Here is a 17,222-nt window from a genome sequence, read left to right on the forward strand (position 1 = left end):
CAGGCATGCCTGGCGTGCCCAGGTGGGTTGTGCCTACCTGGAGCACCTTCCGGACTATGTTTTTCTTCTATATACTTGTCCTGCAAGATAAAAATTCTATATATACTTCCCAAACCTATTAACCATCGTATAGCGAAGAAATCCTCTGTTCTCTTTTCTTGCTGTTCCTGGTCAGATTTATCAAGCCAGGCATCATGTCTTCTTGCTCCTCCAACAACATGGAAGAAGATGCTTGGCTAATGAAGATTGAGACGAAGAGGGAGGAGCTTACGAAAGCTGTCAAGGGAGACAAAGCCAAGGAGGCTACCGTAAATCCATCCCCGGTGACAGCACAAGCACTGCTGGCCGAGGAGGAGGAAGAAGCTTCTTCACCACCAAAGGAGAACTGGGTATCAGGTATGGGCACTCCCCTTGGCTTCCGCCAAGCTTGGGGGAGGTGCCCCCGTATCGTATCATCCCACTATCCTTTTGCTTTTTTACTTATCTTAGTTTGATCTTTTGCTTTAGATGAAATAAAGTTAGTTCGATCCTTTCTTATTTGAGAGTCTGATTAGTGATCTATCCTCGTAATCGTGTGCAAGTTATCTATACCAATATAAAATGACCCAAATGGGTAGATCCAAACCATCTCGACCGTCAAATCATGTTATCTAGCGGTTCAAATCGCTCCAATGTTGAGCATCAAACATGTTTAACACTCTAATTACCCACCACTGCCATTGGTTTTAAACATGTTTTGACTCAACGATATCCCTGAAATCTGCCATATAATTAATATCCTACCATTTCCGCGAAAAAGTTATTGAAATCTTACCAAATACCAACATGCAACACATATATCTTACCTAATATAACATGCAACTAATATCCTACCTAATATAAACGTGCATTGCATGTGCATTATTACTAGTATAATAAAGTTAGTCTGAGTTTTGCTTTCTTTACTTTCATGTTGCAAATAAAGAAAAGAAATAAGAAAGGAAAAAATAAATAAAAGAAAGGAAATAAATCAATAAGATCATATACTAATCCTATGGTAGGTGATAGCACCACATAAGGAAAAGTATAAGTAGGAAATTTAATTAGAGATTGACAAACAGAGCAGTAGTCAATGATGCAACTCTTGAAAGAATTCATATATAAATATACTATCCTAGAAATATTTTGTGATTGTGAGCCCTCATCAAAATATTATATGCCAAAATTGTTGACGTTGGACAAGGAAGACAACTTAATGATTTATGTATATTTATATTCACATAGAAGTCATATTGTCATGGATCCTTTAACATGTGATGCTTGCCCTATCTTTGCTAGCCAAAAATTCTGACCAAGTAGAGATACTACATGTGCATCCAAAACCCTTAAACCCAAATCTTTTTCAAGTGTCCACCATACTTACCTATGGATTGAGCAAGATCCCTCAAGTAAGTTGTCATCGGTGCAAAAAGGCAATATAAATTGCTTCTAAATATGTGAGATCATTTAGTGTAAGAGAAAATTGAGCTTTGTACGAACTTGGATGACAAAGAATAAAAGCGACAGACTGCATAAAAAAGGTTGTCATCTTAAGGGGCAATACAACGTGACGTTCTCTTGCACTAAGGGATTGAGTATGCAAACAAAGAAGCGCATGGCAACCTATGATTCCCACTGCGGAGGGCCTATTTCAAAGTTTTCCTTCTATTCCTTTTTATTTTATCTTTTGGCAAGCATCATGTGGTGAGGAAAGATCTAGGCACATATGTCCAGTTGAATATAGATAGCATGAGTTATTATTGTTGACATCACCCTTGAGGTGAGCATGTTGGGAGGCGAAATTATAAGCCCCTATCTTTCTAGGTGTCCGGTTGAAACGTTTTGCTCATGGGTATGAGGTGAGTGTTAGCAATCATAGAAGGCTATATGATGGTTGAGTATGTGGACTTGCTAAAAGGCTCCGACACGTGACTCTTCCTGAAAAGATGATGAATTGTAGTTGCAAAGTTGACTGAGAACATAGTTTGTTGGTTTTTAATAGAGTTTTTGCTTTGTACTTCAATTATGTGATGAACTGTTACTTATTCATGGGAAGTATATGATGCAAGTTCAATGATAAAAGTCCTATGTTCAATTTTTTTGTTGTTATAATAATCAACATGATGCTTCTATGTCCGTATTTTGTTTTTATCGACACCTCTCTCTCAAAGCATGTGGAGTTCGATTTCGGTTTTCGCTTGAGGACAAGCGAGGTCTAAGCTTGGGGGAGTTGATACGTCCATTTTGCATCATGTTTTCTTACTGCTATTTATAATGTTTTTATCCATAATAATGCTTTTGGAGTAATTCTAATGCCTTTTCTCTCATAATTTTTAAGGTACACACCAAGAGGGAGAATTCTGGCAGCTGGGAATCTGGACCTGAAAAAGCTATGTCAGGCTACCTATTCTGCACAACTCCAAACAAGCTAAAACTTCACGGATAATTTTTTATGGAATATTTAACAAATATTGGAGCAAATAACTACCAGAGGGGGCCCACCAGGTGGGCACAACCCACCCGGGCGCACCAGGGAGCCCAGGCGCGCCCTGGTGGGTTGTGCCCTCCTCGGCCCACCTCCGGTACCCATCTTCTGGTATATAAGTTATTTTGACCTAGAAAAAATAAGGGGGAGACTTTTGGGACGGAGCACCGCCATCTCGAGGCGGAACTTGGGCAGGAGCACTTTTGCCCTCCGGCAGAGCGATTCTGCCGGGGGGGACTTCCCTCCCAAAGGGGGAAATCATCATCATCATCATCACCAACAAATCTCCCATATTGGGGAGGGCAATCTCCATCAACATCTTCACCAGCACCATCGCATCTCAAACCCTAGTTCATCTCTTGTATTCAATCTTGTAACCGAAACTATAGATTGGTGCTAGGGGGTGACTGGTAGTGTTGATTACATCTTGTAGTTGATTACTATATGGTTTATTTGGTGGAAGATTATATGTTCAGATCCCTTATGCTATTTAATACCCCTATGATCATGAGCATGTTGATTATTTGTGAGTAGTTACTTTTGTTCTTGAGGTCACGGGAGAAATCATGTTGCAAGTAATCATGTGAATGTGATATGTGTTTGATATTTTGATAGTATGTATGTTGTGATTCCCTTAGTGGTGTCATGTGAACGTCGACTACATGACACTTCACCATATTTGGGCCTAAGAGAATGCATTATGGAGTAGTAAATAGATGGTGGGTTGCGAGAGTGACAGAAACTTAAACCCTAGTTTATGCACTATTCTGTAAGGGACCGATTGGAACCTAGAGTTTAATGCTATGGTTAGATTTATTCTTAATACTTTTCTCGTAGTTGCGGATGCTTGCGGGAGGGTTAATCATAAGTAGGAGGTTTGTTCAAGTAAGAACAACAACTAAGCACCGGTCCACCCACATATCAAATTATCAAAGTAGCGAACACAAATCAAACCAACATGACGAAAGTAACTAGATGAAATTCCCATGTACCCTCAAGAACGCTTTGCTTGTTAAAAGAGACCGTTTTGGATTGTCCTTTTTATAAAAAGGATTTGGCTACCTTGCTGCATACTTATTGTTACTACCGTTACTTGCTCGTTACAAATTATCTTGCTATCAAACTACTCGCTACCTATAGTTTCAGCACTTGCAGACATTACCTTACTGAAAACTACTTGTCATTTCCTTCTACTCCTCGTTGGGTTCGACACTCTTACTTATCAAAAAGAGCTACAATTGACCCCCTATACTTGTGCGTCATCAGTCCTCTTCAACAAGGCAGTGGTCTCCTCTTTCTGCTCCGCACTTTCGGTGATCTTCGCGCTCATTAGGTCGCGCTCGGCCCGGAGCTTCACATTGTCCTCCCTTAGTTGCCAGATGATGCTGGTAGCCTGTTCAAATGAGGCTTTCATGTCGTCCTGCAACCTCGCCCAGCCAAAGATCCTATCCATGATCTGGCTATGGACGATCGCATGCATGTGCCTGTAAGAGTCCTCGCCTGCCCGCGAGACATATTCCCAGGCCGCTGCGCCACGGGAGGACATCTTTGCTGCATTCACGGTGTGGAGGGACATCTATGCTGCTTCTGCGGCGTGGCCGGACCAGTCTGCTGCATCGACAGCGCGGCAGGACCTCCGTGCTGCATCAGCGGCGCTGCGGGACCTCTGTGCTGCTACGGCCGCGTGGCGGGACATGTCAGCTGCTTTCATGGTGAGGCGGGACATCTCTCGTGCTTCCGCTTCCATGCTCGCCTCTCCCTGGTGGTAATCTCTCGACCCATAACTCACGCTGGCCATGGCAGACGCAAGGAAATGATGATGAATGATTTATTTGTTTTTTTATGAGGAGTTGAGGAGGAATGTGCAGTCATCTTGGAGTAGTAGTATTTATAACCGAGTACTAATATGCTCCTAAGTGGGAAACCGTTTAGGTTTTCATCGGTGTGAATAGGTTTGCAATTAAATATAGCATGGTAGTAATTTGGAATGTGACAGGACATAGGCTCAAAATTTATTGATGGTTCTATTATTTCTAAGTGCGGCACTATTCCCAGACGGCGCAACGTGGGCACGCTTTCTCGGCCGCGTACGTGGTGTTTGCACCATAAGGTGCAATAGGCAATGTCGGCACACATCTTGTTCCAACAACCATGCACACTCGTTATTACCACCGTGCATGCTTCTTTTAATTAGAATGTGTGCCCGTCTAGCGCACACACGTTGATATGTCTAACTGTTTCTGTTTGTTGTGGCTAATGGCAAACAATTCATCTGTGTGAAGTGTATGCCGTCAATCGCAGACACACATTGATTTGGATGACCATTTTTGTTGTGTTGCCTAGTCGCAAATAGTTAATCTATCTGAAGCATATGGCCTCAATCGCACACACCTTCATCTGGCTGCCCATTTCTATAGTTTCGCCTCATCACAAATAGTTAATTCGACTGAACTGTATGTCTTATATCGCACACGCCTCATTTGGCTGCCCGTTTCTGATCTTCTTCCTCATCGCAAACAGTTCATTGAACTAAACCGTATGCCCCACATCACACATGCAACTAAAATCTGAACCGTGTTTGATGTATCCTCCATCGCAAACGTTTTGCATCTTTTTGACGTTTTTTTTACATCACCATTTGCGATTAATGCATCGCACATAGTTTTGTAGAAGGGTCTCTGATCATAGTGTCGCGTCAGCAGCATCCTGCAATAGTGTATCATGAACGGGAAATACGATAATAACCATTTTATTATTGCCTCTAGGGCACATTTACAACATCATTAGCTCGCTCCATTGTTCCAGAGAACAGAGTTTTAGTCATCTTGCCTATGAGGCATGGTTCGCAAGTATCAAATGATTCATAATCAAGTGATTCCAAAAGTCCATCCACATGGAGTTTCTTCATGCGTTGTACACCAATATGACCTAAACGGCAGTGCCACAAGTATGTTGCACTATCATTATCAAATTTGCATCTTTTGGCATCAATATTATGAATATGTGTATCACTACAATCAAGATTCAACAAGAATAGACCATTCACTAAGGGTGCATGACCATAAAAGATGTTACTCATATAAATTGAACAACCATTATTCTCTGACTTAAATGAATAACCGGCTCGCAATAAAAAAGATCCAGATATAATGTTCATGCTCAATGCTGGCACCAAATAACAATTATTGAGGTCTAAAACTAATCCCGAAGGTAGATGTAGAGGTAGTGTGCCGACGATGATCACATCAACCTTGGAACCATTTCCGACGTGCATCGTCACCTCGTCCTTAGTCAATCTTCGTTTATTCTGCAGCTCCTGTTTCGAGTTACAAATATGAGCAACAGAACTAGTATCAAATACTCAGGTGCTACTACGAGCATTAGCAAGGAACACATCAATAACATGTATATCAAATATACCTTTGTTCACTTTGCCATCCTTCTTATCCGCCAAATATTTGGGGCAGTTCCGCTTCCAGTGACCATTACCATTGCAGTAGAAGCACTGAGTCTAAGACTTGGGTCCAGCTTTGGGCTTCTTCATGGGAGCAGCAACTTCCTTGCCGTTCTTCTTGAAGTTCCCTTTCTTTCCCTTGCTCTTTTTCTTTAAACTGGTGGTCTTATTAGCCATCAACACTTGATACTCTTTCTTGATTTCTATCTTTGTCGATTTCAGCATCGCGAAGAGCTCGAAAATCGTTTTCGTCATTCCTTGCATATTATAGTTCATCACAAAGCCTTTGTAGCTTGGTGGCAGTGATTGAAGAACTCTATCAATAACACACTCATCTAGAAGATCAATTCCTAGCTGAGTCAAGTGGTTGTGGTACCCAGACATTCTGAGTATGTGCTCACTGACAGAATTGTTCTCCTCCGTCTTACAGCTGAAGCACTTGTTGGAGAGTTCATATCTCTCAACCCGGGCATTAGCTTGAAATATTAATGCCAGCTCTTGGAACATCGCATATGCTCTGTGGCGTTCAAAACGCTTTTGAAGTCCTGGTTCCAAGTCGTAAAGCATGGCACACTGAACTATCGAGTAGTCATCAGATCAAGCCTGCCAAAAGTTCATAGCGTCTGCATTAGCTCTTGCTTCAGGTCTGTCACCTAGTGGTGCATCAAGAACATAATTTTTCTATGCAACAATGAGAATAACCCTCAAGTTACGGACCTGGTCTGTGTAGTTGCTACCATCATCTTTCAGCTTAGCTTTCTTTAGGAACGCATTAAAATTCAAGGAAACGGTAGCATAGGCCACTGATCTACAACATAGATATGCAAAAACTATTAAGACTAAGTTCATGATAAATTTTAGTTCAAATAATCAAATTACTAATGAACTCCCACTTAAATCAACATCCCTCAAGTTGTCTAAGTGATACATGATCCAAATCAACTAAACCATGTCCGATCATCACGTGAGATGGAGTAGTCTTCAATGGTGAACATATTCAAGTTGATCATATCTACTATATGGCTCATGTTTGACCTTTTGGTCTCCAGTGCTCCGAGACCATGTTTGTACATGCTAGGCCCGTCAAGTTTAACCCAAGTATTCTGCTTGTGCAAAACTGGCTTGCACCCGTTGTATGTGAACGTAGAGTCTATCACACCCGATCATCACGAGGTGCTTCAAAACGACGAACTTTGGCAATGGTGCATACTCAAGGAGAACACTTTTATCTTGAAATTAAGTGAAGGGATCATCTTATAATGCTACCGTCATTCTAAGCAAAATAAGATGCATAAAGGATAAACATCACATACAATCAAAAATATGTGACATGATATGGCCATCATCATCTTGTGCTTTTGATCCCCATCTTCAAAGCATCGGCATGATCTCCATCATCAACGGCACGACACCTTGATCTCCATCGTAGCGTCGGGGTCGTCTCGCCAACTATTGCTTCTAGATCTATTGCTAACGCATAGCGATAAAGTAAAGCAATTACATGGCGCTTAAGTGATTGGCACGCAGGTCATACAATAATTAAAGACAACCCTAAGGCTCCTGCCGGTTGTCGTACTCATCGACATGCAAGTCGTAAACTTATTACAAAACATGATCACCTCATACATCAACATATATATATATCATATCTTGACCATATCACATCACAACATGCCCTGCAAAAACAAGTTAGACGTCCTCTACTTTGTTGTTGCAAGTTTTACATGGCTGCTATGGGCAACTAGCAAGAACCGCTCTTCCATCCGCAAAACCACAACTGTGATTATCAAGTTTACTGTTTTAACCTTCTTCAAGGACCGGCCGTAGTCAAATTCGATTCAACTAAAGTAGGAAAAAGAGACACCCGCCAGCCACCTTTATGCAAAACAAGTTGCATGTCAGTCGGTGGAATCAGTCTCATGTACCTGGACATGTTAAAGGTTGGTCTGGGCCGCTTCATATCACAATACCGTCGAATCAAAATATGACGTTGGTGGTAAGCAGTATGAGCATCACCGCCCACAACACCTTTGTGTTCTACTTGTGCATATCATCTACGCATAGACCTGGCTCATGATGCCACTGATGGGGACGTTGCATGGAAAACAAAAAAATTCTACGCACACGCAAGATCTATCCATGGAGATGCATAGCTACGAGAAGGGGAGAGCATCTACATACCCTTGTAGATCACAAAGCGGAAGCATTTATCAACGCAGCTAATGTAGTTGTACACCTTCATGGTCCGTCCCGATCAAGTACTGAACGTACGGCACCTCCGCGTTTAGCACATGTTCAACTCGATGACGTCCTCGCCTTCTCAATCCAGCAAGATAGGCAAAGTAGTAGATGAGTTCTGGCAGCACGACGGCATGGTGACGGTGGTGGTGAAGAACAATCTCCGCAGGGCTTTGCCAAGCACAACAAAAACTATGACAAAGGATAAACTAGAGGGGGCAAGGTTTCCGACACACGGTTTGGTGAATCTTGATGTGTTCCGGGTGCTAGCCCTGCCTCTCTATTTATATGTTGAGCCCTGGGGTCGTTTCTTGGAGAAAGGGCCTCCTCAAACTCGGTTTAGCATGCAAGGCAAGAGTCCTTCTTGGACTCCAGGGCCAGACGCTAGGGTCCTTGCCGTCTGGCCCAAGACCAGGGTCCCTGACGTCTGGCCCCTGGCCTTTGCAAAACTTCCTTTTACACCTTCCAAAAACCCCGTGGGCTTTACCCCTTGGCCCAAATAAAGTGTTCTTGTGCCAGAACATTTTGGGAAACATCCGAAACCCCTTCCGGAAACCAAACACTATTATCACATATATCAATCTTTACCTCTGGACTATTCCGGAGCTCCTCGTCATGTTCGTGATCTCATCCAGGACTCTGAACAACATTTGGTCACCAACAAACATAACTCATATAATATTATATCATCAACGAACATTAAGTGTGCGGACCTACGGGTTCGAGAATGATGTAGACATGACCGAGACGCTTCGCCGGTCAATAACCAATAGCTGGACCTGGATGCCCATATTGGTTCCTACATATTCTACGAAGATCTTTATCGGTCAAACCTTTATGATAACATATGTAGTTCCCTTTGTACATCGGTATGTTACTTGCCTGAGATTCGATCGTCGGTATCTCCATACCTAGTTCAATCTCGTTACTGGTAAGTCTCTTTACTCGTTTCATAATACATCATCTTGTAATAACTCCTTAGTCACTTTGCTTGCAAGCTTCTTGTGATGTTGTATTACTGAGAGGGCCCAGAGATACCTCTCCGTCACGCAGAGTGACAAATCCCAATCTTGATCCATGCCAACTCAACAAACACCTTCGGAGATACCTGTAGAGCATCTTTATGATCACCCAGTTACGTTGTGACGTTTCATAGCACACAAGGTATTTCTCTGGTATCTGAGAGTTGCATGATCTCATGGTCGAAGGAATATGTATTTGATATTAAGAAAGTAGTAGCAATAAACTGAACGATCATATGTTAAGCTAACGGATGGGTCTTGTCCATCACATCATTCTCCTAAGATGTGACCCCGTTATCAAGTGACAGCACATGTTTATGGTTAGGAAACCTTAACCATCTTTTGATCAACGAGCTAGTCTAGTAGAGGCATACTAGGGACATGGTATTTGTTTATGTATCCACACATGTATTTAAGTTTCCGGTCAATACAATTCTAGCATGAATAATAAACCTTTATCATGATTAAGAAAATATATTAATAACCATTTTATTATTGTCTCTAGGGCATATTTCCATCACCGACAACATATATCGTGTGGCAAAAGGAACGGAAGTATGATGTACAGGTTCGCCTAACCAGCTTCATCGGACACTTGGAATCGGCATGCTTTGCTAGAGGCCACTACCGAATAGCCAAGCTAGATGTGATCTGACTCACGACCAAGTGAACAAGAACCTAAGGGGTTGCACGCTTAAGGGAAGGAATCTGAGAGGCCGGATCCGACTCCACGAGTCAAGTGTGATCCTACTCGGACTTGGATCCAAACCGAACAGACTTTGGGCTTTAGGATCCGTGTGAGACCCAAGTGTTGAGCCCACCACGGATGCCTATATATAGTGGGGGTGCGGCACACTCATTTGGTTTATCACTTCGACGCCGTCACTAGGACTTTTCATGTGTTGCAAGTAGACACCTCCGCTCACCGCCGGCTGTGTGATCGGACCTAGTAGTCCGCCGCACGGTGTTCCTCCTGCACGTGCAGATACCATTAGAGGCGGTGCACTTGCGCCGCTCCGATGAACCAGTACGTGGGATCCGACGATCGGTTGTTCGAGGGAGATCGGACGAGGAGGAGACGATCCACGTGGATGCGCTGCCCCAACACTTCTTTTGCTACACGACACTGTGCGTCTAGTAGTAACAATTCGTGATCCATCTTCCATAGCATGTTTTGGTTGTTCTGTGTGTAGGAAAATTTTAATTTGTAGTTGACGCACCCTACCGTAGAACCCAACACATTTCTGAGCTAACTAAAGTTGGAGAAATTCACAAGGGCAAGTTGGAGAAGATCAAGGGGATTTGTGAGGAAGATTTTATCATTGAGCTTTAGTGGTTGAGACTTAGTCTTCTCTAGTGATGTTGTATGCAGTATGCTACCTATCTATCTACTATTCTTTCAGTTGTTGTAAGCACTATAATACCTATCCATATTGCTGGTGTTGCAATGGTATGAAGTATGTATGAGGTTAGCTTGGGTCCTATCTATTGTTGTATGCACTATGCTACGTATCTAAATTGTTTGTGTGGACTATCTATGGAGTCCACTTATCTGTAATGTTGTTGCCAAGATCGATGATACAAGAATCAACAACATGCACATAGAACTAGCACATGACTTGTGATATACAAATTGAAACAAACACCACAACAAAGACTCATAACATGCACCTGGACTATAACAGGTTGCATACTCTTACCTAAGTGGGCATAAGAAGTACAATTCATACAAGTGGCTAAGAAAAGAGGTAATATCAAGGATCACAACAAGGACCCATATGATTGCTTGCTAGCTATCCTAATAGTTGATCACATTGTTTGCATTAGGCATTACAAACTAAGATTAGTAGATCTACAAAATATACCACCAACATCATTAGCTTCTTGGTGTTCCATGGCCTGTCATATATATTGGCCTAAAATATACTTAACCTTCGAGCTACCGCCTCACTCCTCTAGGATGGACTTGATCTTTTGAAGCTTCTCCTTACTACCTTGTCCCATTTACCTCTAGGGGAGGTCAAACTGGGGAGGGGGAAGGACTCCTCCTTCCCCCCTTGGCCGGCTCAAGGGATGGGAGTCCTTCCCCTCCTCTTGTCAGCCCATCCTCCCCTCTAACATATATATACTCGAGGTATTGGCCCATTTCTATACACGAGTTTTGGAGCCTCCTCTAGTTCATCTAGTTCTAGTTCTAATAGGTCCTACTTGCACTAATTAGAGCTAGACCTAGTTCCTATAATCATCATAATTAGAAGCCTAGTGTGGTTCTAATCTCCTCTCACTAATTCTCCAGCGACGATTAGCTCTGGACGGCGAAGCGCTGCCGGATCATGAAGACCGTCCGCTTGCAACCAAGTAGAGAGGTCGTGCTTTCTGTCTTTTGTTTGAGGGATCATTCGATGGCGGTTCGCGGGATCATCATCAACGGTTCATGGGACTCCAAGTACGATCTACACCGACTCATCTACTTCCGCTGCACTCCGGAGTCGGTAATGATCGTTGATCTAAACCCTATATGCATCTTCATATTGTTCCTGGGTGTTCGTAGGGCGATTTTTTTCTACTATGTTTTCCAACAGAATCAAAGTCAGGGGAGTCGACTAGTTAGGAGAGGCACCAGGTTTGGTTTGCTAGTCAGGAGAGGCACCAGGTCTGGTTCGCTATTTTGTAGAATACAAACTGCTTCCTTTGGATAAGAACAATAGAACTACAATTTTACATAACAAACTTTTCAAGATAGAAAAATAACAACCCCTAGCATCGACGAGTTGTCATTCACCCACTGAGAGAGCTCCAGCAAGGATCCATCACCGCCTCCACGAGAATTCCACTGATGGATCATCCTTGAGGTTTTTTATGCCGCTTGATGGATTGAGCCACTTGGGTTGTGTGGGATCTGAAACCGATGACCACACCTTGGCCGCGATGGCAAAGTCCTTGGATCAATGAGATCTCAATTGTCAAAGAAAGAAACTTTCGCTCGCAACCATTAGGGAGGAAGAAGAGCATTAGCCATCTTGCAAAGGAATCGCAAGCCAACTACCAAGATCTGAAGAAAGATAATAGATATGGTGACACAACTATCGCACGCCCTACGTCGGCATTGGATTAGAAGTCGTCGAGGTAGGAGGGGGACATTCCAATACGCCATCGCTACCACCACCTCGTCGATGCCACCGAGGTAACAAAAACCTAAGGACAAAAAACATAATGGACCGATAGATCCCCACTCCTCTTGCCGCTGATGAGGCCGTTAGACACGGAAGAGGAGGGGGCCTATGCGATGACGTAGGGGACAGCTCTTGTGGCTACTAGGGCTGGTTTGCTCCAATGCGTGTCTACTTGCGGGTCAAGACGAGCAGTAGGCTGTTGCTAGGCATCTCCTAATAACCTATGGTATATAGACTAACCTAAAATACTAGGGTGGGCGGCAGCTACCCTGCCCACCCTAGATCCGCCCTTGAGTACATGCATGCTTTGTGAACAATAAATTGAGGTAGAGGACCAAGAGATGCTTCACGGACCGGCCCAATACACATCTTAGAGGCGTGTGACCGTTTGGCATTGGGCCGTCAAGGACGCGCGAAAGTAGTGCTCTTACAAAAAGGCCAGTGAGGTTCTTTCAAGAAAAAAGAGGTGATTGCGAGGAGCTTCTATTCAAAGGTTAAGGTGCAAAACAACCACTATAGTGTACACATGGACGAGCTCTTTTGCGCATTGGCTCAATCATCTGCGTGCTCGCTCGACTATTCTAACCACCTTGCTCTCTGAGTCACTATTCAGGAAAATCCAATAGTGATGGTTTATGAAAAAAAATGACCCTGGTTTGTATAGATTAAACAATTATAATTTGAAAAGCTATTTGTGAATTCAAAAAAATACAGTTTGAGTAAAACTTAAGATTTAAAAAAATCACAAATTCAAACATGTTCATGAAAATGAAAAGGTTCATGATTTTTTAAAGATAAACAAGAATTAAGAAAGAAGCAAAAACATGAAAAGAAAAACTGCTCCCTCCGATCTGAATTAATTGATGTAGTCTCTATACAATGTAAGTAAGACATTGTATAGAGGTTGCGTTAATTAATTCGGAACAGGGTGATAAAAAACTGTATAAAAGAAAGAAAAAAAAGATAACGAGCCAAAAGAATCTAGAAGCTTCCCAAAAGCATGAGGGGCTGGAAGCTTGCATGGGCCAGCCCATATAAAACATGTGTGGGAAGGTTTGGGCTCTGTCTACCAACAAGGTAGTATTTGGCACCTTAAGCGCCAAATAGGATATTCCATGTCTCCACGGCTTAAAGTGAGCATAGTTCCCCTAAATCCCCCTGAAAAAATTCCTCTAAATAAAAAAAGAATTAAAAGTGCACGCGAGAAAAGTCACGAGATCCAGGTTTAAAGGAAAAAAGTAGCGAGCACGTTGACGTTGCCTCCTCCATGTCGTCGGTCGCACGTGCTCGGAGTAGCATACCATCGAACAATTTTACAACCCCTTTGGATCCTTTGCCCTCGCATCACATGGCATATAAATAAGTCCCCGCTTAATAGTAAGCCAACGGATGTACTGCGATTCATTCAGCCGTGCCCGGTCGGCGCAAGGGTCCGCGTACTCCGTAGTACATCTTCCATTCGTCATTTCGTCCCATACTCGTGGGCCGGCGTTTTGCTTAGTGCGGCCGTATGACGCCACGGCACCGCACTTGGGTGGACTGCATGCCCGGTCATGCGACCCGCGCTGCAAACTTCAGTTCGACCAGTCGTTCCGGATAGACGCGTCCTTGTCCTTGGCAATGAATTCAGGCAAATATGAGGTTCTCCCGTGGCGGCGGATGAACACATCGGCGCCATACGCGTGCGCACCGGCCGCTGGGTCACGCGTGTCCGCGCGGTGACGGGCGCGTGGGCGGTGGGAGGATGGACCGGGGGGCATGTGTCTGTACAGGTACGCGCTGTTGGTGTGTTCCGGCGGCAATGGCACCAGGTAGCAACGCGCCAAGCCGAAGGCCGGTGACGTGTTTTGTATCTTCCTCTTCTTTTGGAAGCGGCGGTGACGCTTTCGGCTCGCCGATAGAAACATGGCGAGGACGCATCGTGGACCGAACCGGATTGTCGGCTCCTCTTGCACGGGAAGAAGACGCACACTGCCCCTCGCCGTATTACCACCCATCAATACCGGTGCAATTATCCTGATTTTCGCAGGGCACGCCGGTGCGGGAGCAACTGCAAGCACCTAAATTTTAAGTTTTAATCTTTGAAATTTATGATTTTGCATACGAGACTTTTAAGAGATATTTTTCCGGTCGCAATTACTAAAGTTGTGCTCGTACTAAGTTTCAAAAGCTAAAACTTCACATAAATTTTAAAAACTCATCAAAACGTATTCAAAATGAATCTGATGTGAAAACCCTTGTAAGGGGAAACATGAATAGGTAACTGCCTCCTCCCCAAGAAAAGCTTAGGATTTCTCTGCCTCCCGCCAGCGCCGCCGCCGTCCGCCTCGTCTTCAGTGGTCTTAGGGCCATGATGGTGCAGTGGATCCCGGCCCTTGCCGGCGAGAGGGCTACGTTTTTAGATGTTTCTTTAAGTTTTGTTAGGGGTTGTGTCCTGTTCAAGAAGACGAGACGGTGGCGGCTCCATGAAGGTAGAATAAGGTTCTTCCTACCTAGCCCTCGTTCCGGTGGTGTGTCTAGCATTGTCGGTGGGCGTGTGAAGGTGTGTCTCCGGCGGATCTGTCCTGGGTGGATTTGCTCGGATCTGGTCGTAGTTCGTCTACATTTGTGTTTCTTCAGGTTGGATTCTTCTGAAATATGCTATTCTTCATCGGCGGCGGCTGTTGTTCTGTTGCGCTGGTCCTGTGGGGCCTTAACACGACGACTTTCCGACTGTCTACTACAACAAGTTTTGCGCGGCTCCGACGAGGAAGGGGCGATGGCGGCGGTGCGCCTTCGGCTCACTTCAATGTTTGTAGTCGTCGCTAGGTGGTCTACGGACCTTGATGTATTTTATTATTAGTTTCGATGTTCGTTATATTGCCATGATTGAACATGAATATATTGGAAGTTTTCTAAAAAGAGAAAAGAAACACGAGTAGGGAAACACAACTTAATTTGGACTTTCCGTTCAAAATATACAAAGATTAAAATTCAAATGCCAAAAGAAAAAACACGCGCGAGAGGCTCGGTGCCCCGCACATGTATGCCACAAATCCTCTCCCCTTATTTTACCCCCTTTTTTGGCAGCATATGCGTTTAACACTGTAATATATCCAATGAAACAATTGTTCTTTAAAAACAATAGTAAAAAGTACGCTAAAATTTTTTAATAGAGATAAGGGGCTCAAAGGCCCAGCCTACCATTTCATATGAAAATTAATACAACACTACATAGAAGACCTAAAAATAAAATAAGATTTTACAACATGGTCCTCTCTTTTTGCAAATAGAACCCCAATCCATATAAGAGGAGCGCAATTGAGCGTTATCGCACGTAGCAATATCGTTGAAGACTCCATGGCCATCATCTTTGCTAACAAGCATTGGCAATGACGAGCAAGGGGATAAGGCCTCACGTCGAGGTTGAAAATGGCACACCACAAGCATACCTATAATCTGCATCTTTTTGTGACAGATGTTGATGCAAATGAGATGAAGGGAACACTAGATCCATAAGGCAGCTTGCAATCCCCAAAGAACCCCAGCTCGGCGAAGGCTGCCACCGGATCCACCTATTACCATTCGCCCGCCATCACACCGGCGAAGAAGAAGAAGAAGAAGAAGAAGAAGAAGAAGAAGAAGAAGAAAGGGTGATCCAATATCCGGCCGGTCAGGGGCTCTCCCGAGCTTATTGAAAGTCCTTCAGCCAAAACCACCACCCGCTGTTGTCGTCCATCATGCAAGTGGGCCAGAGGAGGAGGAAGGTGGGATCCATACACCATTCATTGGCAACGGAGCAAAAGCACACCAATGTCATGCCACCAAACCACGACATAACGCCAAGACTACCGAGGACTGCTACTACCGCTCTAATATACACAAGGAAGCCATGCACGCCTCTCGGCAGCCATCGATGTTGGATTAAGCGTTGGATCGAGCAGGGAAGTTCTGGTAGAGTTTCAAAATGGGGGCCGACGCAAGAGGGGAAGGGTGAGGGAAAATAAAGTGAGTCACTCCCGATAATTCTCTAACTATAATATGTGCATGTGGGGAAACAACGGAGTACACGGCTTACTAGAATCTATATTTAAACTTCTTCAACTTTGACAATATATTCACTGAAACTTATTTGCAACATCATTAGTACTCTCTCTGTCCGAGTTTATTACGCTCCCTCGCATTTTAAATCAAAGTTTGACAATACATTTGTGTAATAAATATATGAGTTATATTTGGAAAATAGTATATCTGATAATTTCATTAGTATATCTGATAAATTTCATTTGAATATGAATCCAACAATTTTTTATGACATGTCACTTATATTCTGCAAATCAATTATACGATCAAAGTTTAAACCAAAATATAAGATAAAGCTGGACGGAGGTAGTAGACCCAAAATGAATAATATTTTTGTGGTCTCCCTTTTCCTTTATAATTTTGTACAACACATAAACACACACTAAAAATGTTTGCCGGTAATAAAACTAATCCGCTAAAAAGAAACAAGGAAACCCCACAAAACCCCTTGTGACAATGTAAATGTTTTTTAAGAGAAACTTTTGATTTATTTATAATCAATTATGACGGTACAAAGAGCATAGAGCTAACAAAAATTACATCAGATACATGTAAACCTTAAGCCGCCCTAATGCGAGGATTCGGCCGTCACACGTGTTAGATAAAACAGGTCTTCGATGACTCTTTCCGGCGGTTGTGAGCATGCGGCAACTAAACACATCATCGATCTCTCCCCATCAAGAAAAAAATCAAACAAAAAAAATCATCTTCGTATTTTTTTTGTCAAAATTTTGCTCCATTGTTTATTGAAGTCCATTTTGCTTGCTTGC

Source organism: Triticum dicoccoides, chromosome 6B (assembly GCF_002162155.2).
Source record: "Triticum dicoccoides isolate Atlit2015 ecotype Zavitan chromosome 6B, WEW_v2.0, whole genome shotgun sequence".
NCBI lineage: Eukaryota > Viridiplantae > Streptophyta > Magnoliopsida > Poales > Poaceae > Triticum > Triticum dicoccoides.